The following is a 27,515-nucleotide window of genomic DNA, read 5'->3' as shown; positions in this document are numbered from 1 at the left end:
GACCCAGGTATTCAATGAAATTCAATTCCTGTTTTCTGTAGCACTCTTTTACCACTGAATAGCTTTTTTTTTTTTTCCCCCCCTCTCCAAGCTCCCTTTCAGTTCAGGCTATGATGCTGATTCCCTTCCTGACACATCTGTCCTACACTGATCGTAAAGAGCAAGAGGCTGTCAGAAAATGTCAAACAGCTTTCCATGGGAACTTGGGTTATGCAAGTACAGTTTGATCTCTGCAATGGTTCAGAACCACTCAGACGCACATTGTGCACTGTTGCCAAAAGTTTGTCTCTAGGCTACTAGGAGAGATATTTAAGGCACTGTGAAGTTTAAACAGAAAAAATATGTCTTTTATTAATCATATTTGCACAACTGATCAGGAAAATTCATTTCTTATGTTTTCAGAATTAATTTTGTGGAGCAAAGTGAAGTCAGATTAGCCTATATACGGCTTCTTTGTTTCAGGCTGGAGAAAGGCCAAATCACATTATAGCATACTTTACTAGTAAGGTTATATCTTAGGAAAGCCCCAACAGGCTTTGAGAAGGAACTAGTATCTAATAGAGTTAATGGCTGGGTATACAGCTCTATCTTGTACTAATTCCAGATTCTTACATTATAAACCACATAGCTAACAGTTTTACTGTCACTGGGATTCTAGATAGATGCATACAACATATAGATGCTATGGTAATACTTTTGATGAATGAATGGGCCACTTTTTGCCCAGACACTCCATGCATACAGATGGGGAGAACACATTCTAGGTAAGGCTGTTGGAACACTTCAGCTTCTATTTTTCCACTGTGCATCACTTGCTTTTTTACTGTTTTTTTTTTTTCATTCCCTAGGAATTTTTGTTGCTCTATTCCACCATCTTTCCATGTGATTATTGTGAATTTATTGCATACAAAGTTTATCCAAACATATGGTTTCTAGCTAACGGTCCATTGCCTACTATATACAAAGTAATTGGGGCAAATTTTGCAAATATGCTGACCTATTTAGTTACCTAAACAGGTTTTTCTCAATTTTCAGAGGTGCTGAGAAACTGCAGTTCCTGCTGAAGTTAGTGGGAACTTTGTCTGCTCAGCATCTTTAAAAGCTGGACTTTAATTTTATCTATCTACATGCTCAGACAGTAGCATAAAATTCTAATGACTTCAGTTTTCTGGCCATTTTCAATTGCTCTAGAAAAATAACAGTGAGCAGATGGTGTGATAAGGAAGTTGTTGTTTTTAATGCAAATGTATACTCTACATTTCTTTTAACCCTAATTATGTTTCACTGCTTAAAATAAAATTTACTTTATAGAGGGCATCCAAACAAGATAACATGTAAGAGCTTAAAAACAAATATTTTTTATAGCTACACTTCCCAATCAGAATGGTTAACCACCCTATGTCTTCATGCTTTCCAGTCAGAATGGGTAACCAAACCTATGCCTTCACTGCCAACTACTACAACTCTTCTAGCTATCTTCTGCCCCCTCTTCAGGAAAAAGCAGAGAAAATAGGTGTGTCCTGCAGCAAACTCTGCAGGTCACAATGACATTAAAGACACTAAGCTTATAATCAGTGAGGTCTATGTGAAACCAGTAGAGTCAATGCCCTTAATTTCTTTAGAAATTGGTAATGTCTTTAATTTTATATTTGTTTGTGGGGTGAAAGAGAAACCTCTAGTTTTTTTTCCCCAATGTCATCACATAATATTACACTATCTTTATACAACAAATCCATCTGACAGTTTGAATAAGATATCCAGGGACTGAAAGAAACCTTCAGTTTGGTGTCCATCATGGACCTCTGCCCCTTTTATTTATGTTTTATTTAAGAACTCCCTCTTCCCCCACATAACAATAAAATTCTGACTTACCCACTTTGTGCTAAGCTTCATTTCAAATAATATTGAAGAATAAGGAATGCTGTGGATATAGAAGGCATGTGTATATCATACCACTGAATTTTCCAACTATTGCAAGGTTAATATTCACAGTTAATCAGAAATAGATGGAACTACCACACTTGAATCCAAATTGTTACTTTGAGCTTTTGGAATTCTGATTATATTTGCTTTTGATTATCCCATACCTAATTCCAGAAGGTCTGATCCTACAAAGCACTGAATCTTCTTCAGTTTCCAACGAAATCAGGAGATAGCACTTGATTGGGATCCCTCCTTTTTACCTTCTCCTTGAGATTCAGCCAAAAGACTTGCAATGGAAGTCTGTTTCCAGAACAGAAAAACCCTGCAGCCATCCATTTCAATGAATATTTTTCACATCCAAACAATAAAAACATCAGGCTTAAGTATCAGACTTAAAGCTGTCAAGTTACTAGCCAAAAGAAACGTTAGCGTTTCATACAATTTAATGTATACATTGAGGCAGTTTCATGGTTCACTCAGTTCCTACAGTTTCTTTTTCATTTGGGATCTATTCCAACCCCTGTCACTTAGACCGAAATTCTTTATTTGGCTGTAAAGGCTCCACAGCAGTATAACTTTGGTTGTGTTGAGCCTCAGGGTACTTGTGTCAGTCTGGGTGATCTAGAAAGAAAAAGCTCTAAAGCTCTAAGGTACAGTGGACTTTTAAGGTCCTTAAATTGGTTGTAGGAAAGAGCTTAAGAAGGTATTATTAGTAATAAGTTTGGAAGCCTCCCTTCTGCACATTTTCAAACCAACATAAACATGAATTTTGCCTTATTTCTCATCATGATGAAACATTAACATCTCTGAACTGTAAAAATAACTAAATCAATCTTTTCTTTTCTTCTCCAGAGTACCTCCAAATCTTTCAGTTCATTTTGTGCACTCTGTCACTGATTTTTTTATATTTCTTTGTCATTTCCTTGTCTCAGCTCTGTGGATAAGAAAAATGATGCAGTTCCATTGAGGAGAGGATTTCTGACAAAATGTTAAATGGCGTCCCATTGCCTCTCTCTTTCTCTCTTTTTCCTTCTTTTTTTTTTCCTTCTCTGTTGCTGATCAGGAAAGAAATACTAACACTGACATTAACATTTTTGTATGTACATACAGGCAGAGCAAGGAAAAGAAAGATTTTATACTCTTTCCTGCAAAAAACATTACTGGATTAGATGTGTTACTCTTTGTAACCAGCCAAAGTTTTCCTCAGATCATTCTGTCAGAGCAGATGTGGCATTTGCCCAAAAGGGGACATTAAGAGATCTGGTCCCAGAACTCATGGACAAGTAGAGATAGTGATCCAAAAGCCTGCTCTAGCTGCCTTCCAGTTCCTCCGTACCTAGGGAACTGTGCTCCCTTTCCCTGGTCATTTGTGCTTCTCAGATGGTTTTGAAAAGATTTTTCAGTCAGGAGAAGAATCAATGTAAAAATAAATGCAGTCTTTAATTTCAAACTGCATTAATGTCTGGATACCTCTGAACATGGTGCTGGATGGTATATTGCATGTTTCCTAGTACTAAATCTTCCTTGTCCCCAGTTTTTCCTCCTCCGCAACATGCACTGACTGATCTTCTGATGCACAGGTAGATGCAATYAGCAGGCTGTTCAATTTGGACTTTTCTATCATTACTTAGGATTATGAAATTAACATTCATGTGTTAATGTGGAAGTCAAGGGAAAACTGGAAATTGGACACATTGTTGAGTTATTCCAGCATTTTCTCTCTTTCTGTGGGAATCTTCTGCCCAGATATCTGTATGGCAGAATGGCATCATCACTAGTTTTTTTCCCCCAACCTCTGCTTTTCTGTGAGGCTTGCAAAATGGTGAGAAGGGGCCTATCAGAGGATGTGCTACATGTGATAGCCTTATTTAGTCTTTTTTGATAATTTATTAACAGAATTTATATAAAAAATTATATAAATATAATTTGATATTAATTTATGCACTAAGAAAGCCATTGCTGTTGTTGAAAGTATATGATGTGATCACTGCAAAGCTAATTTTTTCATAAAATGATTTATATTTTTACTCAGTCATTTTCCATACTAACTAAAACAATTTCAGACCTGGAAATGCTATTAGTATTGCAATCAAAAATGGAATATCTGATGTAAATATTCTAGGAATGAGTTTAAAAAACTGCTTCCTGAACAGATGATAGAATACTTCATCYACCAAGAGCTGGATCATCCTGTGTCTTTTCTTGTGATGAAGATGTAATTCCTGTTTTTAAGCCAATGTTGGATAATTTCAGAGCTTTTCAAGATCTGATAAGAAAGTTGTCTCTGTTGTTCTATAACCCTTTTGAGAAAATAGACCAGTGCCCTGTGAACTTTCTTTTCTACTACCACATGTCTGAGAAAGTAAGTCCTGGTATTTTCAGTGCTGGTAGAGGAAGCCTGCTGGAGGGCAATTCTGTTGCTAAAGCTTTCAGGTCTTCCNAGATATCCTGAAGCCTACCCACACTTGGTAGGCTGTCAGATTCTGGGGGTCTCAAGGTGGTTGTCCACCTTTTGAAAAGGAAGGAAAGAAATGTATTTCCTACTTTTTCTTAAAAAAAATCCAACTCTCATTCCATAAGAAATGTCAACATTTCTTTTTTTTGTTCTGTTTTAGAAAGAAACTTGTTTTCAAGTTTCAGGCTTTCCCAAGGAAGAATTCCAGTTTATGCTGTTATCTGACTTCGAATATGTTTATCCACAGAAAAATTCTTGACTTCATTTAAATCCAGGATTGCTATTTATTTCAGGGACCTGTGCAGAATTCTTCTCTGCCTCTGTGGTTTAATCAAAACAAAAAAGATGGTTATTCAGGCCTTCATTTCTAACTTTTATACAGTAAAGGAAGAATGTTTGAGTACAAGATGAGTTTCTACCTTTTTGTTCGGAGCACAGCTATTCCCTGCAAAAAGTCCATATTGCAGGCAGAGGAAAATAACTTGATTCTAAGATAAAAGATACAAAACGAACATCCCTCAGACACAGCAACTAAAGAGAATCATAACAGGCAGAAAGATGTTAATGCACAGAATTGTAACAAATTCACTTATAAGCAGTTTTAAGTAGGCTGCATTGAGAGGTTGTATACTGTAGCTGTAAATACTAGGTTGGATGATTGAAATTCCTTCTGTAAGTGCTTTATATATAAATGTTTAGTTACTTATCAGTAGAATGAAAAAGGTCTGTTTTTTGGTGGCATCTGAAATAAAAAACAGCTGCCCGATGTTCTGGGAGCTGCCTTCCATGAGACAGTTTATAACCACTGATTCAGTTCTGCAAGGCTCAGAACTTTTTGAATCCTCAAGGGCATCCAGAAATTAAATTTGCCAGTTATAAGCATTGCACACTTGAAAAGTATGCAGATAAAATATTTCGTATTTCTTCCCTACCTGTTTCCTTTTCTGCTTGTAATTCAACATCTTGTAAAATTGTGATAGAATATGTATTTTAATTAGTGTAATTTGCACGTGCCTTCTGAAAAGAAAATTTGCTCACCAACTGCTTTACAGTGCTCTTGTAAGTTGTCATGCCCATAAATTAAATACAACAAACTGAGCATACAGTTTCTTAGATTACTTTCTATATTTTATCCATTGCTCTGCCAGACAGCCTTCTGTACAAATATCCTCTGCCATGGGAATGCATCCCACTACATTAACACAGAGGGAATGTCTGGCAGTGTGTGCATTATAGTGAGTAGTGCCTGTATGTCCTTCTTGATCAATGTCAAGGAAGAATGGTTCTGCTGGTATTTCCACTGAACTGTCACTGGCATGAAAGCCTCCTATAGACATTTTAGACACTTGTATTCATGAATCAGCTAGAAAGTTTAGTACTCTGATTGTGCCGGGAGACAGCCCTTGATGAAAAAACTTAGGTGCTAAATTAACAAAAAACCTTTCAGTTGTGAGAGAGGAATGCTCAGACTGTCTTTCAAGGATCACACTAAGCAGATAGATAACAATTGCTAAAATTAGACCCTCAGGTATCCTGATTTCCAGGTGAATACCTTCATTGATAGCCCATGTTACCGGATCATCATGCAGTGAGAAAAAAAAACAAGAATACAGTGACAAACTACAGCTATTGCATCGCGTCACAGGCTTTTACACTCCGCAACCCCCAGGACCAGCTGTGTCTGGCTGCTGGAGAGCGGTCTGGGAGCTTCACTGCAAATACTTGAAGAGGGCAGACTAGATAAATGGCTTCCATACTGCAAGGCGTCAGAGGCCGGTTGCTTTCTCTGCTCTTTTCATTGTACTCATCCCTGGGTCTTCTCTCTTTTTTCTGCCTTCTGTCCCTCATTCTCTCTAGAAGAATGGCTTTAGTTTGCTTCATGTTTTAAAGGAAGAAATGAATACTGTACTGTGAAGAAAGAGGAACCCCCAAAACATCCAAACCAGTTTATGTTGGTTTTGCATCTATTTGATGAGAAGTGGGGAAAAAAAAATCCACAAAACTGTTTAAATAAAAACAATAGCTATTCATTAAACACAAAATAAATMAAAAAATCAAATAACTTTACTGCAAGTGACAAAGGGGCCTGCAGAACCGAGGTCTGAAAAGAGAAGAGGTTTCCTTGGAGAGCCCTCCTCCATTCTTAATGCAGCTATTATGAATCATTCATCCATTTTGATGCCTTCCACTTAGATACTTATGTGTCCTAGAATGTAATGAGAAATAGGAACATAATTAAAATATCTTCATTTTTTCTTGACACTAAAGATACTAAGAAAGCAGAGACTTATCTGGGAAGCTGGCTGTTGCACACTCCACGGAAGCAATATAATGGATGGACTCCAGGTTCAGAATAACTGTCAGCAGCAGCTCTTTACCCTTTTGTGAAGCAGCCCTGTCTCTAGAACTTGAAGGATTTCACACCTGCGCAGATCGTGACACAAGACTCATCATTTTCCACAGTCTGTTCCTTAACAGCTAAGCTGGAAGCATGATCTTTGCAGGATGCTTCCAGAATTGATCTGCCTCATACCAGTTATTTTGAAGCAAGGAGACTGTGTGAAAGAAGGGAAGAGAACTCATTCTGTCCCCAGACGAAAGATTGATGTAATCTTCAAATTATGCAGCTGTGAAGATGTTGATGAGCTCCTTGTAAATACAAATAGGAACTCAGATAATGATTATTTTTTGCTATTGACCGCCTAATACTGAGCTGGAAATTATAAGATACTTTAACTGAGTCTTTCCCATCTTTTCACAATGTAAGTTACAAAGTTTCAAGGTAATAAGGAAGAAGAGATAATGATTAAAAATAAGGTTTCTCTAGTTGGAAACAAAGACAGCCTTCCATGTTTTCCTAATGGAACTGTGATTATGGACCTAATGTAAGAAAGGTGTTAAAACCATTACATTTCTAGGCAGTATTACAGCTTTCTTGTTTATTGAATATTACCTRTGAAAAAATGACAATGAAAAGTGAAGACTGCTATTATTTGTCATGCCTACAACAGCTACTCTATTTGCTGTCAGATTGCATTGTATGCATTGTGCATCCTTTAACAGCACTTAGGCATGCTGACATAAAATACGAAGATGATCCAATTACATCTTCTGCAACTGCATCTCAGTTTGCTAATGCTTACAAATTAAGGGTGTCTATCACCCCTTACATGAGACAGAACACAGCATTTTAAATCCCATGAATTTTATAGTGTACACCACTTAAATACAGAAGCAGCCCTAATCATAAACAATTGACATGTAGCTCATAATCTGTCTAGTCAATACGAAAATGCAACCATGTAGTGCATGCAGAAATGATTCCTCCTTATTGTTATGTATTAGTGGTAGTATTTATCTGTGGCAATTTGCTTTTGGTAATTTATATACCAAAGGTGGTTTACATGTATAGCATTATGGTTTATCTAGTTCCAAAGTGATTAGTGTATATTATCTTAAATTTTTCTTTCCAACTGTATTGCCACATTATAGATAGCAAACCCTGAAAAATCCAACAACCCTTTACAGAAATCAGTCTATTCAGCAAGTCTTTTGCAAGGATGCTATTTAGTTATACTGCACAGATTTGTATGAAATATGCGAACCTCAGAGAATAAGAGAGATTCGTGCTGACATTGCTCATAATGAYCAAGTAGGGCGGCAAAATCTAACCCTTCATTAGACCTAGCTTGCAACTGAAACCTTTGCACTCCAATGGGATACACCATATGGTCTTTCACTGAAACAGGGTTACTCTAGGAGCAAAACAAGGTGATTCCTGCTACTGAGTAAAAAGTGTTCTTGCTCCCACATTGTACCTCCTTGCTGTGTACTGGGCATTACCTTCTAGTTTCTTTGGGTTTATGATGCTCTTTCCACCTCATAGCTAGAGCCACTAAACTGGTGGGGCATGGAGCATTGTCACTGTGATTGAAAAATAAATCCGTGTTCTTCTCGGCACATCCCTATACCACCTTTGGGTGAGTGCATAGCTGGCGTTGCATGCTGAGGTATGTACCCTACTCATCTACCAAGCTGCACTCTCTGGTGGCATTTTCCATTAATAGTTAGTGGTTGCAGCTGGACAATTCTGCCCATTTCCTAAGTCAGTGCTGCCTTCCCAGTAGATCTTCTCAGGAGAAATAGGATGCTCTGTGAGGCTGAGAAGATTCAAAGTCTCTGTAAGTGGAAGTTACTTTGAGCTTTTTCAGCTGCTTTTAAAAACTTTGTAGTGGATGCTGGAAGATTTCAGGAGTGATACATGGGGACAGTTTGTTTCTTTGTTTTTCTTTCTTCTTGAAACTGTCTGTTTAAGCAGAGCTAATATTCTACAAGGCTTTTCCATAAGAGTCATTAGAGACTCAGTGACAGGTTCAATTTTGTAGCCAAGCAGTTGTTTATCCTTTTCCTGTGATTTCCATGGGAAGTGTGTAGCTTTCTATTTTACTCTCCTTTGAAGAGTAAGCTGAACTACCTTAGTGTCAAACAGCTCAACTGTTTCACTTTTTTTGTTTTCATCTTTATTTTTATTGCCATTAACATGGTTACATATGGGTAGCCGTATGGCAGGATAAAAGTATCAGATGGCTGGCCAGAAGTCTGGCATATGCAGAAATTAGTTTATTAGGCCAGGTTTCCAAATGGGAAAAAGAATCTTTAGCAAATGAGTAATTATGGAATACATAGAAATTACGGTTGGGCAAAATAACCCAGTGTACCTCTCCACAGAGCAGCACCCCAATCTCAGTGGGACATTTTGAGAGGTACTGTGTCACTCAGCCTGAGCAAGAGCACCGTGAGTTTGCTGCATAAATATTTCTGGATCCATGAAAAAGAGTATTAGAAACATATTATAGTAGAGTTGACTTTTTGGTGTCATTTCGGTGACATAGAATCATAGTCCCCAGAGGCCCCAGCCCAATAATAAAGACATTGTTATAATAAACACAGCACAGATGCTTAGAGATGCTTACAATACAAGCAGTGGTATGTCCTGCAGTTAAGAATTTTGCTGCTGCAGGATTGATTTTTTGTAATATCTAGTGCTTATTTTCAGTGTCACATGGGATGTGTTTTTTTTCCCCCCCTTTTATTCCATTGTAAGTTTTCTTTCTAATATTTGTCCTTCAATTTTCTATTTTTAGCAACATAACAATAGCAAGAAACAGTCTCATTACCTGTGGTTAGATGGCCATCTATATAGTTCCTCATCCATAAATTTTTCCTATTACTTTCTTAGCCAGGCAGTAAGAAAAGCTTAGCTCTTTTAACCATAAAATAAATTCTCATCACTCAGGGAATGAATCCTGTCTTCTCTTTAGCAGTAGTTTCAGCATTAGCAATAAGCCCAGAGTATTTAAGGAGAATATGCAAACCTKCATGGATCCCAGAGCAAAGACGGCTTGAACAGACAAAGCTGAGATACAGGGAAGTGCATGATGAATGTGGTTTGTTGGACAAAACATTTCTCACACCATTCCCTGCAGCATCTCCAGTTCCCTGCAGATGTGATTGTGTAGTGACCGACATGCAGAGGTAAGGGTTTTGTACCTACATATTTTAATTTGCTCTTCTCTGAATTCTTCTCACTTTTCTAACAGTTACAGTTGTAAAGGAAACCTGATTTGATTTTGGTTGTCATATTTCTGGTTTTGAAGAGGCAAAAAAAAATTGTGATGGTGACTGAAAATTGTTCCTGGTCAATTGTTCCTGTGTCAAAGATTGGATTCTTGATTTTTCTAGAATGAAATATATTCTTCCCAATCACAGCTGCAAGATGAAACTATCATATTTTCTACAAGTTGTAGCGTTGTCCACCTCTGAATAACAATGCTAAAACTGTCCTGATTTGAAAAGTCTACTGTGCTAGTGGCATCAGAGCTGGAAAGCCTTGGGAAGTCAGGATCAAGGCCATCAGGTTTCTAGAGTAGGCCCATCCCATCGTCCTGGGCTGGCTGTCATGGGGATTATGAAGTGCTAAATTCACTTACCCCTTTCACAGCTTTAACACAGAGCCATGGGTCCTGGGAGTCCTGGAGCCCCAGCCCAAAGGTAGTACTTCCTGCACAGCAAAGGTTCTATAAAGACAACTGCAAAGTTTGCAAACCTGTCTAGTAAAGAGGGTTCAAGGGTCACTGAAATGGAGGCATTCTCCTGGAAGTTTTTGCTTTTAACAAAAAAAGCAAAGTCCAGGGGAAGAATTTTTGCCAGAAATTTTTCAATGTGTTGTGAGATATCTAGAAATGAGCGTCAGCAGCCTCCTTTGTAGTATGGTAGCATGCACTTTGTGCACCTTGGAATTCTACCTGAAAGGGTGAAAATACAAATTATTTGAGAAATCTGGCTCAGACTTCACCTGAAATTCTGTCAACTCTTGACATTAAGGTGAGCTTGAACATCTCTGTGTCATGATGAATGACTACAGGAAAGAGCTCATAATGGAAAACCATTTGAAATAACTATTTTTCATTATAATGATGTTCTGCTATAATGACAACAATCAAGACAATGTCAGATAGATCCATAAGATGTTGGACTGGATCCATGAAGTATTTCAGTCCAAACAAATTTGCTTGCTGCCACAAGTTTTAGAAGAAAATGTGGTGATTTTTTGGTTTCTTGGCTGGGCCAAGACATGGGAAGTTTTTAATTTTATCATTTGAATTTGATTACTATTAGAAAGTCATAATGTGCTTTTTTCAGCAAGACAAAATCTGAAGAGGAGAGCTGAATGTCTAACAAAATATTTTGACCTCAGATGAAACATTATGCTTTGTTTTGGGATATTTATAGTGTATCTTAAAGTGGAAAAGCAAAAGCATTTTGTTTCAAGCACATCCTCACAAATGTTCTAAACTTCTAAGTAAAATTAGAATGACTGTACAAATTCAACAAAAATTCACAAAATACTTTATCTGACCTGATTCCATACTTCCTAAGCTAAATAAAAGCCTTAAATACTGCTACTTCTACCCAAGTCAGATTGCCATTTTCTGCAGCAGTGAAGTACTATAAAGGCTGAGAATTCACATAGTGGCACTATGACAGAGTGAGCCATTCAGTGGTGTGCAGATATATACTGCAATAGATAAAACAGAAAGTCTAAGGCTTTATATCAGGAGGAGATCATGAYGGATTATAAGCCAAGCTGAACTTTTTGAGTTGACAATGTGGTATCCTTCCAAAACCAACAAAGGCAAATGTCACACAGAGAAAATTAATAGGAATGTCATATGCAAGACATAGGAAGTAATTATTCCTCTCTGCTCAGCTCTGATCAGGCATCTGCTGGAGAACACCTGTGTGCTAACAGCACCACATTTAAAGAATGATGTAAGGGAACTGAAAAAAGCCTAGAGGAAAGCAGCATTATGGGACATGTAGAATATGTGACCTATAAAGAAAGGTTGAAGGAACTGTGCTTGTATAATTCCTAAAGGAGAAGACCAAGGCAGGACATGATTACAATTTTCTAATATGTAAAAGATGAGTTAGCTGATCATGACAGCTAGTGGCAGGGCAAGAAAAAAAATGGAGTAAGTGCAGCACTGCAAATTTGTGTTAGATATTCATTACTAAATACTACTATATATTATCTACTATTAGATATTTGTTACTAAAAAGGATAAGAAAATGCTGGGGGAGCTTACACAGGGAGATGATAGGCTCTCCATCAGACCAGGTTGTACAGACAACTTCCAGGAATGATCTGGGTAGGAGTGAAGGACGTATTGGACAATTTGAGATCCCTTTCAGTCCGACATGTCCAGGGCTCAGTGCTTAGGCAGTGTGACTCCATTGCTTCTTTCCTCTCCTAACCTTCCCACTGTCAAATCATGAGCCTCCTGGTCCCTCTATATCTGTTGTTTTAAAGGACAGGTGATTAAGGGGGAAAAAAGATGGGGTGGAAGAGGGAAAGAGAGCAAAACAAAGATGTGAGACAGGAAATTCTGCATCTTACCAGTTGAAAATAGAAAAGAGCAAATGAGAAAATCTGTTTAGATGGTGTTCAGCTGAAACTAAAGGGTTGAACAAAGAGTCCTGGTCTGCCACAGCCTGTGCCTGTATTTTGCTCCTGCTGCCTCTCTGCAATTCTTTCACTAGAGGAGGAGACAAAAGAAGGAACTGGAAGCTTACAGACCTCTTTATTTAAACCAGTGCTATTTTAATTGAATCCTAATGTCATCCCCCAACACTTTTGGCAGCTTCCTATGTGGTCCCCACCTCCTGTGCCCAGTTTCCTTTCCCTTTTTGACAAGCAGGGGGACATTTTTGTATTTGAAAAAGTGGAAGAAAAAAAAAAAGAGAGTTTGGGACGCAGCAGTCTGAATTCAGCTTCTCACTCTTACCCATCTGTTGTACTTTATGCAGAACTTATGCAGTCACTGATGAAGGCTGTAGATCTGGTCTTGCAGTCCCAGCTCTAATTTAAGATTGAGTACAAATTTGCAGTGCATCCACTATCCACTAAAAAAGAAACACATTGCCTGGCATGTATTGCATACTATCCTGTATGAACATGCAGTTGGGCAATTATTACAACAGCTGGGGATGTGGTTACCTTGCGTTAATTTGTTTGTGTGTTCCTTTTAAGTATCAAAATTGAAGAACTGTATTAGATTAATGAGTCACAGAATTAGACAGAGGTTCCATCTCCACTAGCTATATTCATTCCTTCCCCTCCTCAAACATGACAGGTATGGACCTGTGATAGATGTGCGTAGTTGACTTAGATTTTGTAGCCCCTCTATTATTCAGGGTAAAAATGTTGGTTTCCTATATTACAGTACAATCAATATTATTTTAAAAATATAGATATTGAAATATGGTGACTCAAGAAATCCTACCTAGGAATAAAACACTTCTGTATGAATATTTGCCAAGCTTAGGTAGAATATAATTCCTACCAGTGTAGCTGTTAATGATTAAAAGAGTGAAATTCTCTACACATTTTGTACAGATAACGCTCTTCTTTATTGGACTTTGACCTTAAAACATTGCATGTGAAAAAGCTGTTTTATAGAAGTTGTGAAGTTGGAGTTAAATTCTGATGATGGCACTGCAAGTCAAAGGTTCCCAAACAAGTGTGTGCATCATTAGTGCAATTCCAGCTATGGGAAAGTCCTGTGGCAGAGAGTCAGCAGCTCTGGGTGCTGCTGGTGGTTTTCCCAACTGCTGTTACTCCTGTCGCTGCTACCCTTCATGGCTGCTGATGGTATTCACATTTAACACTACTGCTGATGAAAGTACCTGCAATTACTGCAACTGCTGATGGCAGAAAGAGTTTGTTAGCCTTGCTGTAAATGACTTCCTGAGGCTCGGCTGCCAATTTATTTTATACTGTGAGCCTAGTACAGTCTCCTGGCACTTGGAAAGAGCTACATTAAGCAAAAGTTATTAAAAAGGTCAAATATTATAAGACTAAACCATATTGGTGCCATAAACGGAAATTCAGTATTTCCCTCTTATGGCTGATACTGTGTGAGCCAGCTTGAGCCTAGAAGTAATATAGTTTGGTGCTGTGCCCAAGCTAATCTGCCTTTTGGCAGGGTTCACAGCACAAGGCTGTCCTGATTCTGGATTTTATTTGATTGATCTGAATGGCTCTTCTCCTCACCATGGGAAGTTATGAAGCTGGGTTGGTACCAAGCTGAGGATCTCTACATCATGCTTGATACATTTAACAATACAGGTAAACAAGAATATTCATGAGCAGTCTCATGGGCTGCCTAAATGTATTTGCTGTTCCAGATCTGACTTTTTGGCTATAAAGTTGATATCCTTAACCTAAGGCCAACATGAAATCTACGTTAAAAACAAGGTCAGAACCTGGGTCTCCATACTACGTCAGGACACTCCTCTACAGTGCCTTAAGTTTTGATGCCATGGCAAATATTTCAATATTTTTGATATTCACCTTTCAAAAATTTTATGGCCTTTTTATATTGCTAGGTGGACCCTAGGAGTCAGCTCTTTGTGCACTGGCCTGTTGGATTAAGGCAGAGAATGTTCCTTAGCAAGACTCATCTTCGCTGCTATTCCTGGGCACCTTTTCAGTATAGTCCTGAAGCTGCAAAGAACTTTACCAGAAATGAGAAGTTGGAATTGCTGGGTTAAAGGAAGAAAGGTGAGACAGAGGGACAGCACTGCTTTTTCAAGACATATGTGCTGACTGCGCTATGATATGCCCACTTGGTTCCTCATGTCCTGCTCAGCAGATAGAGTAAATTCACGGATTCTTCTTAGAAAAAAATTCTCTGCCTTCAAATGTCTCAGTCTATTTTGTGTTCCCACCATCAAAACTTTCCCAAAATGCTGTGGAAATTAAAATGTCAAACCAAACAATAGTCATGGCTTTTTGACAGGTTTTAAAAAACAGGAGTAAGAGAAACAGAAAGAAAATGTGAAATTTAATACTTACTCCTATAAACAGAGTGAAAGGAACAGGCCAAGCTGTATTCAATTTGTGGGGGAGCAAGCTATTAATAAGCAATATACAGGTCAGAGGAAACATGTCTACCTGGCACTTTACAACAAAAATAGGGAGCAGGACTAATTTTCCTAGTTAACCACTACAAACAAAAGCAAAAGATTTATAAGGAATAAAAGAATAGAATAACAAGAAGTGTTAGCCCACCAGCTGTCCTCCCTCTCTTTTTTCTGCCATTTAACAGATCATCTGGAGCTTAAAAGTAAACCAATAACTGTGACATATGGATGCAAGCTTCTTTGAGCCAGTGTGCAGTGAGCAGAAAACTGTAGGTTGTTAATGCAAGTAAGTGTACATTTTCATGTCTATGTGAGTGACCAGGCAACTAATTTGCAGCTTTGTGTGTTTTCCTTAGCACATAAATACTCTCACACTTGAGACTCCAGAGCAAAGCTAAATCCCTGCCAGCAGGTGCTGTCTTCTTTAGAAAAAGGCCATACGCTTCTAAAAGATGCTTGTACTCTAACCGTAATGCTTAAATGCAGGGAAATGTCTCCTTGTTGCGCATCTTTGGTTATAAGTCTTTTGTGTTTGGAGGTTGGCTAGGAATTGAAATTGCTGTTTGGATAATCATAGCTTTCTTTGGATAGTAATTCTGGATTCATGCTATTAACCCCCTGCATCTCTTTGGATGTATGACATTAAAAACCCCTTGCCAGAAGCAGTTAACTATTAGAGGAGTGGGCCAGCAAAGTGAATGCTTACAAATAAGTGCTGGGATTACCCTGCACAGAAAGATTCCCTTTTTCTTCTGTGGGTTCTTTTTGAGTAATTTTTACCTTTTCCATATGATCATCTTTCAGTTCAAATTTTTGCATATCTGAACACAACTGGAAATATAAAAACAAATGCCAGCAAACATGGAAACTGTCAGGAAAACACTTCAGCCATTGGCATAGTAGGAAAAGAGCTGAGAAAGCACTTCTGCCATTATTGCTTTGGGGGTTTATTTGTTTATTTTTAAACAATGTTATTTCCTAGGCAGGTTTTGTTGGAAACCTGAAATTTGACAAGCGCATAAACACCAGTTCAGCAAAACATTTAAACATATATTTAATCCTACACTTATTCTGCTAACCATTTAGATATGTTGGAAACCCATTGTTGCTTCAAATATATTCTTAAAATATATGCACTTACACACTTCACTGAAAAGGATTGAATATTTTATAGGGAATATAGGGTTACACTCGGTTCACCCTATAGATGCCTAATTTAAGTAATATAACAATCAGCTCTTTTTAAAGTTAATTCTCCTTTGGCTCCTTCAGCCTTGGACTGCCAGACCATACATATGCTAGTTCCATGTATATCAGTTGAGAGAAATAATTGTAATGTATAGATTAGGCACCCAAACTGGGCAGTCTGAATATGATACTTTGATTTTAGGTTAGTGCACTACTAAAATTCTGTTCTGATCTATGTGAGTTTTAAAAATTTCTAGACCTTTTTGTATTTTTCTTTCTTTTTTTTTCTTGTGCAATTTTATTTTATTTTATTTTATTTTATTTTATTTTTTTGCTATAAAATAACATAGAGTGGTGTTTCTTTGGCTTTATACAGCTCTAACATGGATGCAGCTAAGGTAAGCATAATGTTCCAAGCATGCTGGAAGACAGAGTAAAAACTGTGGATGGCCTCATCTGATCAAAGGTAAATGTACACAGTGTAGAAGTCTATGTCAGAGCTAATCATTCTAGACTCCCTTTATAGAAGTTGGGGAGAAACAGGTAATTTGAGGATATTATTCATGAGAGCTGTTTTAGATATTTAATTTACGAGGAGATGAAGGTTTTTACTTGCAATTTTCCAACACTGTAGCATTATACCTACACCAGTTAAGTGAAATTGCACACTCAGTACAAGAATTCTCAAGCGTTTTGTACACATGTGGGTGAAAAACCTTAGGCTGAATTTCTGCTTAAATGTACTATAATCTGTGTAAGTGTATGAGCTGCCCCCAAGACAAGACTAAAGCACAAAATGCTCTGTGACCCATCACTGATATTAGGATGCCTGTGCTTTGGTATGGTGTTCTCAGTGCAGCATGAGCTCAGGCTTCTGAAATGCCCCACATTCCCATGCTGCAGATCTTCTGAAGCAAGGTCAAGAGCAAGGTCTTCTGGAAACTAGCTCATATATGAGTGTCTTGCCTGATTATTTAAGTTTTCTGCTGTTGCAACATGCAGGTTAGGCAAGTGGGCACATCTTTACTAAAGTCCAGATCACTGACATGGTAAACTGAGGGCTGTGTAAGTGTCAAATTTAAGAAATTAAAACTTTCTTCTTCCATGATTATCCAAATCTTGTACCCCACCATGGGCCTATGTCCACAAAATGTGGATCTTCAGTGAGTGCGGGCTCAAGAGCAGGTGGCTAAATTTTTTGTGTAGGATTTATCAGCGGAAGGTTGACTACGTTGTCCAGTCTGGCTTCCCATATCTAGCAGACACTGCATTCAACCCACTTGACTCTAATACCCAGTTACTCTAGAGACGTTAAATCAACTCAGTCATCAAAACTGAGTCTTAGGAAGACCACGATGCCAACAACAGCGAAGAGATGGCAGGACACTGATCARGTGAGGTATGCCCATTTTACCAGCAGGTGGTAGGAGTCCCAAGCTATACAGATTGGCACAGATCCCAAATGTCCCTGCCAACTTGAATGGGAGAGAAAATTCTTTCCTGTTCCCAAATATGAAGAAAAGTTCGACTGCAAGTTTTTGACCAAGACATACCCCCAGGCTTCAAAAGCATTTTCTGTTCTGTTTGAAAGCAATTGTGCAGCTTGTTTGACTGCTTTGACCAGTCTCTGATTCTTCAAAGAAAGGCAAAAATAAGCCATCCCTGGACATGTCTAGACAGCTTGCATTGGAATTGAATTAGGAGTAATGAAAATATTTTCTTGTCACTCTTGTTGACGGGCCCACGATCTGAAGCGAGAGGTTTGTTTAGTGTTATTGTTTTAATAGAAAACCAAAAGTGTAAGGAAGATTTTGAGGGTAATAGACAATTTGTTCTCCTTCTGGCCTAAGAAGAAAGGCTATGAACAGGGAAATTCTAAAGGAATAGAAGAGCTTTATTCAGCAGGTTCAGATAATACTAATATTTCAGAAGACCCTGTCTTCCTATTTGTGGGTCAATATGAAGCGTCCTGAGGCTCAGGAAATCGGACTTTAATTGACATCCAAGTGATAACCATTCCACAATCTACCATGCACTCAGTTTGCCATATGTATAACGTGGAGATGTCTTCTTATTTCACTAGGGTTATAGAAAGATAGCATACATTAATATGTGTGAAATATTTAGGTATTACAATTCTGTGAGCCTCTGAAGTACCAGCTAGAGAGAATCCAAAACAGAAGGACAAAATAGATGGCATGGTAAAGCTCTTGCTGTTCCTACAATTCAGATTCTCAGCAGGACATCTTTACCCAGTGAATTTCCACTTTTTTGTCTCTGCAGGTGTTTAGAACCATGCCATTTTCCTCTTGCTCTCACTTGTTTCCTATTTCTCATATAAAAGGTAATAAAATTTAAACCAAAAAAGCACTACATGACAAATGCACAATGGAATCATGAGTAAAATAAAGATAAAATAAAAGTCAAGGTTATCCATTCCTAACTCAGTTGAAACTTTGACAAGGAGCAGTAGATGAATGAAGGGGGGTGGGGAGTACTAAATAGCCAAAATAGTTGTTTTTTAACAGCTGACACATGCATTATCTGTGACACAACCTGTATCTAAAATAAGGCCAAGGTTCTTCAGAAAAAAAAAATCTTCTAAATTATTTAAAGATTACCTCTGATAATACACAAAAGAGAAAAAGACAAATATGTGGGCATTATTTTTGCTTTAGCATTTTTCAGCCTGAGTCTGTAAATGACATTATCTGTGCACTTTCAGTTAGATAAACTTAAGAGTGAATATCCACATCCCCAGTCTCACATCCCTAACCTCCGCAATAATTTTCATAGACAACTCTGTACTACTGGGACAGTAATGTAGCTGGATTATTTAGTCGGTGGCATATCCAATAGATACTTTATTAAAGACATTTCCCAAATATCCTGAGGTATTCTAAAAGATAAAATGACTTGTTGGATGATTTTCTGAGAGTATTTTAACACTGTTCTTTCCCTCCTCCCCTCCCTCCCCTCCCCTCCCCTCCCCTCCTCCCTGTCTTTCTCTTTCTCTCTCTCTCTCTTTTTTTTCAGGATATTTAGGCAACTGATACACGGGGAGTTAAGATACTAAATGTGAAAGCATAACAGAACTCAAAGAACTCTGTTGTGAAATCTGATAATTGAAGAATAGGCATGGTATTAAATATAATCACATTTGTATTCATATCTTGTTGAGAGCAGATACTGATTTATGATTTATCAACAGTCATCAGATTCTATGACTGCTTTATACACATATGAATAGATGGACGGATGGATGGATAGATAGACAGTGAAATAACGTTACAAATTACATGGCACCAGACCTATTTATAAAAGATGTCTCATCCACTTCATTTTAAAAACTCTGGAGACTTTTGTCAGAACAGATCTCTGGGAAATCTTTTTACAATATGGGAAGCTTTTAGAAAACCAAAATATCCTGTTACTGTTCTGTGTTCAAATGTTATTTCTCCAGAACTCCAGTTCAGCAATCCCACTTTGCACACAATATGGTCTGTGTGCAATAGATTGAAGGGAGGGAGGGTTTCATGCTAATATTGTGCACCAAAGCATCACAAAAAAGCGCTACATTAAAAATAATCCCTGTCCCTAATTCACATACAGAATTCAGCAGTATGTATTCTAATGGACTTTAAGAAGACAAGTGATCCAAGAACATGAGTGCAATGGAGTGAGAAAGAACCTGAGCAGGTGAAGAAAGATAAAAAGGGTAATGTAGTTGGCGATGAAAAAGACAGGACATGTAAATGCATGGCCACAACCAACCATGAAAGACAAGAGGCTGTGTACAGCCTCCCCCTTTATACTTAATCTGTCCTCTTTATGTTAAAAGGAGACAAAAATTCAGTAAGCTTCTTGAGGTGCCATAGACAAAAAAGATGGCCAAATTAATGTTTACATATTAATAGAGAGAAAGGCTGTTCTTAATTATCGTCCAGACCCAGCTTGCTCTGCTTGCAGGGCTTTACGTACCTATACAGATGCTGGGTGCACCACCAGGCATGCTCATGCCTGCGATGACGCTGGACTGGCCATGAGGCTAAACGGCAGGCAGAGGGCAGGTAGCACGCGGAGCTGCCACTCCTGTAGCCCCTCAGAAAACCATCTTTTATGATGGTGTAGGCATACGCAGACTCAGGAAATCTGAATGCGATCCCCGCTGGGGTTACTGAGTTCCCCTGGAGCCATGTGGGACCATGCCTTCAGCAGAATTCAGGCCAGAGGCTGAATTGTTTTGCATCCCTGCTGAATCCAAATTTTCTGAGAAAGTCAGCACCCAATTATGCACCCTGCTGCTGACCAGTGCTTTCAGAAGCAGGCTTTTGGCCAAGTTTTAAAGTGCTGAACTCTTTTGGCATCTTATCTTCAACTGCCTAAGCTTCTCTATCTGTTATAAGGTGATAACAAAACTTTCTTAATTTACAGGCACTTAAATTTACAGTCACTAATGGCACTCAAATATTGTGATGATAGCTCTCATCCTGTGATTAATACTCATTTCTGCAGCCATTGTGTGAATAGCCCCAGTGAGTTCTTTACATAAATAATGTAAACTTTTCCCTCTTCTAAATGCCKCAGGACCATGTCCTAAGACTGACTAAGATATCAATATAGTTTCTTGTTCAACAGAAGGCAGARGACCAGAGCAATGACTACATTCCACTTTCTTCTTTTTTTAGACTTAAAACCCAMAGAACATTTCAGTATCCAGATTTTCCCTTAATTTTTTTTCTAGTGATTTCCCTGGAATAATTTAGTCAGTCTAGATGCTGTTCCATTCAGGACAACATAAAATCCTAGCCAGATGCTATGTCTGAGAAATTATGACAAACCAACCAGCCAATAAATAAAGTTTCTATAATTTTTAAGTGTATATATTTGACTCTGTCTTTTGTAAATCACTACAGTTCTATTGAAATCAATGGTCACTTTTTCATTCTGATCCTCTTAGCATCTAGATTGCAGTGTTTGTTGTTAGTTTATGATTAAAACCTCTGTTCAAAAGGGAGTAACTCTTCAAAAAAACATTTATCAGTAAATTGACCTTTAAAGAAGGAAAGCCTACCTTATATAATTTGTGTCTTAATCATCCTGGAAAAGAGATTAATAGCTTGATATGTCTACATATGCATTATTCATATTTTCCAACACAAACTGCCCACCAGTTGAYGCAAGTATGTAAAAGGCATGTCTAAACAGTCAGGAAAGAGCATTTCTCAGCCTGTTGTAAGTTAAGACTTGTCTGCAATCTATACTGCTTATATGCAAACATGTGCTCAGGCAAAGACTTAACCTAGCTTTCCAGAGAGAAATCTCATATATACTGATTTGGAGTCTCAGAATCTCAGATCCACTCTAGATAGACAGTCTAGATGGATCAAATCCTACTGGACCTCTTGGACCACAAGCAAATATCTTGAGTTCAGATTTTCCTGTGTATAATATTGGTATTTTGTGCCTAAACTGCAGCCAACCTAAGCAGGCAGTCTGGAAAGGAAACCTATGGGTCAGACTGCCTAATGTTTMGTTTTATCTGGTTTTATCTAGTTTTTAATCACACTCCATAAATAGCCTGTGGATATTACAGAATTTACAGACTCATACACATAAAGCACATCCTTCAAAGGTTTGTGATGGATGTACTGCCTCTATCAATTTGTTTTCACTTTGATTTCATGCAGGATGATAAGGGATTTAAAAAAAAAAAAGCTATGAATTGACAATACTTTTGTTGATTCTGAAGCATAATAAGTCTAGCTATATCATTTATGACCATTTTAGTAGAAACAATTAGGTGGTGAATTAGTAGGAACAAACTGCAGTTTATGAAGACTGAAAAAGAGAAATTATTTAGTTGGTGCACAAAGAGAAACGGGAAATTTTATACCTGAATAGAGACATGTAGTATGGTAAGGAGCAGGAACAATAGCAGGAATGGGCACTTTGCTAAAGGGGAGAAGTTCAAAGATGAAGAAATCATTCTGTCATTTGATAAATCTCAAAACAGATCAAAGCTGAACATGAAAAGTTCTTTTGGGGTCTAAAAAACTCCCCTGTCTCAGAGGCAATTTATAAGAATACAGATCTGAGGTTTGGTAGCTGTATCCTGTGGAGAAGCTGGTGGGTAAATACTTATATTCCACTGGCRTATCTTGAAGAAATTCATGATGTGGGCGTACAGCATAAAAGTACAGGTAGACACATCATTACAACTCCAATTTCTCAGTCCTGGGCCACAGGATCCATAGTTCTCACTGTATATCCCACTTCCCCAATTTAGGACCTCGGCATCATGTCTCCTATACCCCTCTTCATTTACTACCCCTCTCTTCCTTCACACATCCTCAGGACTCCAGCTTCATGGAGCTACTTTTCCCTACTTTCCTACTTCAGTCTCTTCCTTACTTCTTTGCTTTTAATTCTTCACACCAGGATGTAAATCCTATCATCTCCCCTGCTTCCCAACCACTGGCCACCTTTTTCCTCCATACCTGAAGAACAGGTCATGGCATTTGCTCTACTGTGGAGATGCAGGCATGCAAGCTGCAGGTTGTTCCCGTGCCCAGCAACAGGTCGCAGTGCATGAGCTGACAGGTACATCTGTTGGGAGCTAAGAATCTGTACGCTGCCATTAGGGTAGGTCATCATAGGAGTCTGTGGTGGATGCTGCAAAGATTTGGGGTTTTGTTCTGTGTTTACTGTAAGCTACTGCTTGTTCTAGTGTGCTAACACTGGCTATGGCTGTGCAAGAGAAGGAGAGGCAGCGTGTTCACTCCATTCTGTGTGGTTATACCATGGGTAGGAATGGGAATGGAGATCATGCTGTCCGAGGCTGAGCATGCACAGGGAAAAGAAGTTCCTGTGGGCAGAGGAAAGACGGGACAGGCAGTAGGAGACAGACACAGCCAGACACCAGGCAGCAGTAGGAATGGACCTAGAGGCTGAGCTCAGAGATGATGAAAGAGGAGATGGCCAGAGGAGACAGCATGCAGGTTGCTGTCACTGGAAATGCACTGAATAGTGTTGCATTGGAAAGCAAGCCTGAAAGAAAGTACTCTTTCTAAAGAACGCAGTGAGCAGGGCAGAGATTTGTTTCCAAACTACTTTCATCCACTTCACATTCTCATCTTCTTTTCATGAAGCAAAGCTTCGGAGGATAGAAGTCTTCTGGCAATTTTGTCATGCTGACTTTAAAGAAAAGGAATCACTAATTCCAGCTCACAGCTCTGGCTGAATCAGATCCCATCAAAAAAGGTCAGACTGTCTTGCTGGCCTTGCTGTACCTAGTAGGCTAAAGCCTGGGCAGACCTTGGCCAGAAAATGCTTAGCAAATAGCATTCTYAGCAATGCTTCTTACAGTATAAAGTACCTCAAGATTCCCAGGTCGATGAGGTTCTCATCACTGACCTATAGTCATGTCAAGGACAATCCAAAATGACAGTAAAGCAAAACTGGTTGAAATTTGTGAAATGTTTTGGCCAACTCTTCTGCATTTTCCCATGATTCATTGKTCTTTTACAAATAGAATAGAAACAATTTTTACAGACAGAACTGCAGTGTAGTTATGCATCTGCTTATTTATTTATTTCCTTATTTTTAAAAGGCTTTGCAGAAACTGTAGAGAGTTGTTCCCAGTGACTCTACAGGAGCCTGACAAAAAAACAATTTATTCTTTCCATGTGACCTGCCCTCTGTCTGCATATAAGCCATGTGATCTGCCAGTGAAAAAGAGCAGCTGGAGGCATGGTAACATCTGAGGGATAGGGAAAAACACATTTAAGAAACAATAGCTGTTTAGCATGTCTCAAACCTCTATAAAATACCACTGTTTCAGAAATGGAGTTGCCATGTGGTGTTTGCCAGTGAATATTCTGTATAAAAAGGAGCTGATTTATAATCTCATCAGACATGAGTTTCTACCTGCTAACAAATTGTTTGAGGTGCAGAAAGACAGTTAGCGTGACTTCTGAAAGCCTGTCTGACTGCCTGGCTCACAAGGGGGTTTATGAGAGAAATAAGAAATGGGAAAAAACATAGTGGGGAGAATATCCACACATCTCTATTTTAGGCACGAACAAGGACCACTGAACAAGGCTAAGGTCATCACAGAAATAACAAAAATAACTGCTACAATCAGTTTGCAGTTTGCATGTGTGTCGTCTGTTAGCCTAACTTTTCTTGGTACCTGATTGCCTTCTGCCACTGACCTACTGTCAGGCTAATTATGAAATTTTGGTTACATTGCTTTTACCCTTAAGAAGAAGCCTGCTGCAAAATGATGTAATTTTAGTCATGAAAATGCTCTGAACATTTGGCATATTATAGATGCTGATAATAATCCTATGCTTTTTATGTTTTGTTTTGTTTTGTGTTGTTTTTCCACACAGTTAACTCATGTCATATTTCTGCTGAATGTACCCTTTTCTTGGCAAATTGCACTGAGGAGGAAAAGAAAACACTATTTAGTGGCAATTTCAAAGACATTCCAAGACCACTGGAGCTTTTCTGAAATGGGGATCTTTAAAGCGCCACCCCTCTGTCCCCAGTCGTCCAGTTGTCTTTAGACTGTGCAATAAAGCCTCAAATGGCACAAACTTAAGTTTTGTTTCCCTTTTCATAGGTTGCCATCAAGGAAAGAAAATGAGAATATATTTTGCAAACACTTAAAAGAGAAAATAAGAACAAAAAAGGAAATTTAAAATATAAAAGGTAAATAAAGACACAATCTAGCTGCATAATATACAAAACAACCAGTTTCAGGTCTAAAATTTGCCACTGCTCTGGAGCTAAGATCCACTCTGCATAAACTGGTATCCTGGAGTTAAAATATATACTGCAGAAGCTGGTAACTTGGAAATAATCTTCAAACCAGGGAAAAGAAAAAAAAAAGGTATACTGGGATTCAAAACATACATTGCAGAAGCTAATATGTGGATCTAACACTATCCTGAAGAAATTATACTGCCCAGAAGACATTATTTTTAGTGTCATTGAGCGCTCTTCAACTTGAATAGATTTTATGATAGTGCTTTCTCATACTAATCATTACTTCTACACTGAAATTTTAGCCACTGGTTTTCTTTCACAAATGCACCTACTCAAATGTCATACACTGTAATACATTAGTTTACACTGATGTAGTGTGGTTTAGATTAAATTTGTTCCAGATTGAAAGAGACATTATTAACACAGATGCAAGAGGTTATAAATTGCTTTAACAAATGAGAATAGTAATTTTTAAACCATCTTGTTAATGCAACATCACTGATTGGTAAAATCTTCTTGTAGACAGTTCTTGTTCATTTGGAAGGATAAAACCTGTTTCAGCTGGAGCTTTTGGAGGGAATGCATTTCATTCCCAGAAATCCTTCAGTTCATCATTTTCTCTTTACATTTTTTGGGCCTGTTTAGTCTGTAAATAATATTTGTTCATGCTCACACTTAATTTTTTATCCCCTATAATGGGTTATTTTTTATCTTGATCTTTCAGAACAATAATTTTCCTGCCAGATTTTCTCCGAAGAACGAATTTACTGTTGTATCTACCTCCTAAAACAAAATTCTCTGTTTGCTTCAGTCAGCATAAATAACCATGCTGTGACAGACTGATGAATGGCAGCAGGGATCAATCTACAACAAGAGCTTGAAGCTGCAGGAGTGGTTTGTACCTGTAGGATGCATTTTGTATTTCTCGTCCTTTACGGCTTAGAGTGGAGGAACCCAGACTTCCTACAATGTGTAAGAGGAGAGTTTATATCCTATTTCTTGTTTTTTCACCTRTTTAAGAATTATCTTTGATTTGGCAGAGTAACAGAATAATAGAATAACAGAAATGACTATTAAAAATGACTACAGAAAATGATTATTAGAGGAAAAAAGAAACACAGATTAGTGAAGAAATTCAAATAGGTCAGACTGGCTTTCAAGACTTCTGCAGTCATGACGGTGAGCAGTAGTAACRTGGGTTACATCCGTGGTTAAAGAAAATCAGGAATGACTGAAATAAGAATTTAGCTCTTGGTGGTGAAATAAACTAAGTTAGATTTTGCTGGGAAACTACCTAGTCACATTGACTGCATCACCTCCTTATAACACCACATTAACAGATGGTGTTGTAAGAACAAAAAGTGTTACCTTCCCCCATGAAGCGTGCTTACTGCTGAAGGATCAATTCTTCGGTGTAAGCACTGGGGGGCTAATAAAGACTCCAACGCTGGGAACAGCAGTGATTTACAATTGAACTTAATCTATTTGAAAAATTCCAGCAACCACGTTAAAAGCCCCCAAATATCATCACGCAGCACCTGAATTTCCTCAGTGCCATCTGTCTGCTGCATTAAACAAAGCCACAGAGACCCCAAGAGAGAGAGAGAAGCAGTCTTAATGATTAACCTAACCTGGCTGTCAGAATGGATAGCTTGATAAATAGGACCTTGGTTGGCAGTTTCCGCACACCTAGTCGCTAATACTGCAGAGAAGATGTAAGCCAGGAGGAATTCCATGTCAATGTGCAAACCAGCGCGTGTTCTCCGAGGACACAGCTTTAACCTGGAAAGTGGAACTAACATGGTGCACTGAAGCTTCCTGCTGAACACACCTGGTAGTTTCCTCTCCGAGAAGCACTGATCGTATCTGATTTCTGAACTGAAGTGCTAAGCAGTTCTGCTAAGGCCCTGTCTGGTAATTAACTGTTGTTAATAATGGAAATTCATGTGCACACAAGAATGCCAGTTCTGCATATGATACGGCACTGAGTTCCTGATTTTGTTTATATTAAAGTACTTAAGCACTTAAATATCTTGAAATGTTTTAAGTTGGGCACCTGAGCATTTACCTTGCTGAACTGGGGTTGCTGAACAGTAAGAGATTGCTAGCATTGATTTCACAAGTTGAAATGAGGTTTTAATGAGATTTTTATGAAGATTCAGAATTGGACRTTGTATTTTGATTCTTTCCATTTGATCAAGGCAAACATTACTTTTCTTGGCATCAGTCTCAAACTTGGATTTATAGGAGAAGTTAAAAGTGAAAGCTTGCAATTTTATGAGAACAATATTGTTTTTATTTTTCAGTAAATGTTTTTCTTCTGAATAGAAAGAACAGTTTTCACTATAAAAAAAAATCAAAATTATATATGCTCTTTTTCAGTCACTCACACTTTTCATCTCATATTGTGTTTGAAATGTTTAAATAAAAATGTTCAGCTACTTTGAATTTGTGAAGAGGATGTAAACAATGCACCTTTTCCATTAGAAAGTCTTTAAGAATCATCAAGAGATTTATAGGTATTATTTGATGAAAATTAATTCCATCTTTTAAAGTAAACAGAGAAAAATTAATGGTTCCACTTTTCAGGTACAGAAAATGAAATGTAAGCCATCATTTTACAACAGATTTTACCAGAACTAGCAATTTACATGTATGCAAAGTGAATATAAATTGTGAAAACATG

This window comes from Apteryx rowi, unplaced genomic scaffold, assembly GCF_003343035.1.
Source record: "Apteryx rowi isolate R43461 unplaced genomic scaffold, aptRow1 scaffold_256, whole genome shotgun sequence".
Lineage (NCBI taxonomy): Eukaryota > Metazoa > Chordata > Aves > Apterygiformes > Apterygidae > Apteryx > Apteryx rowi.
This window is presented reverse-complemented; position numbering follows the sequence as displayed.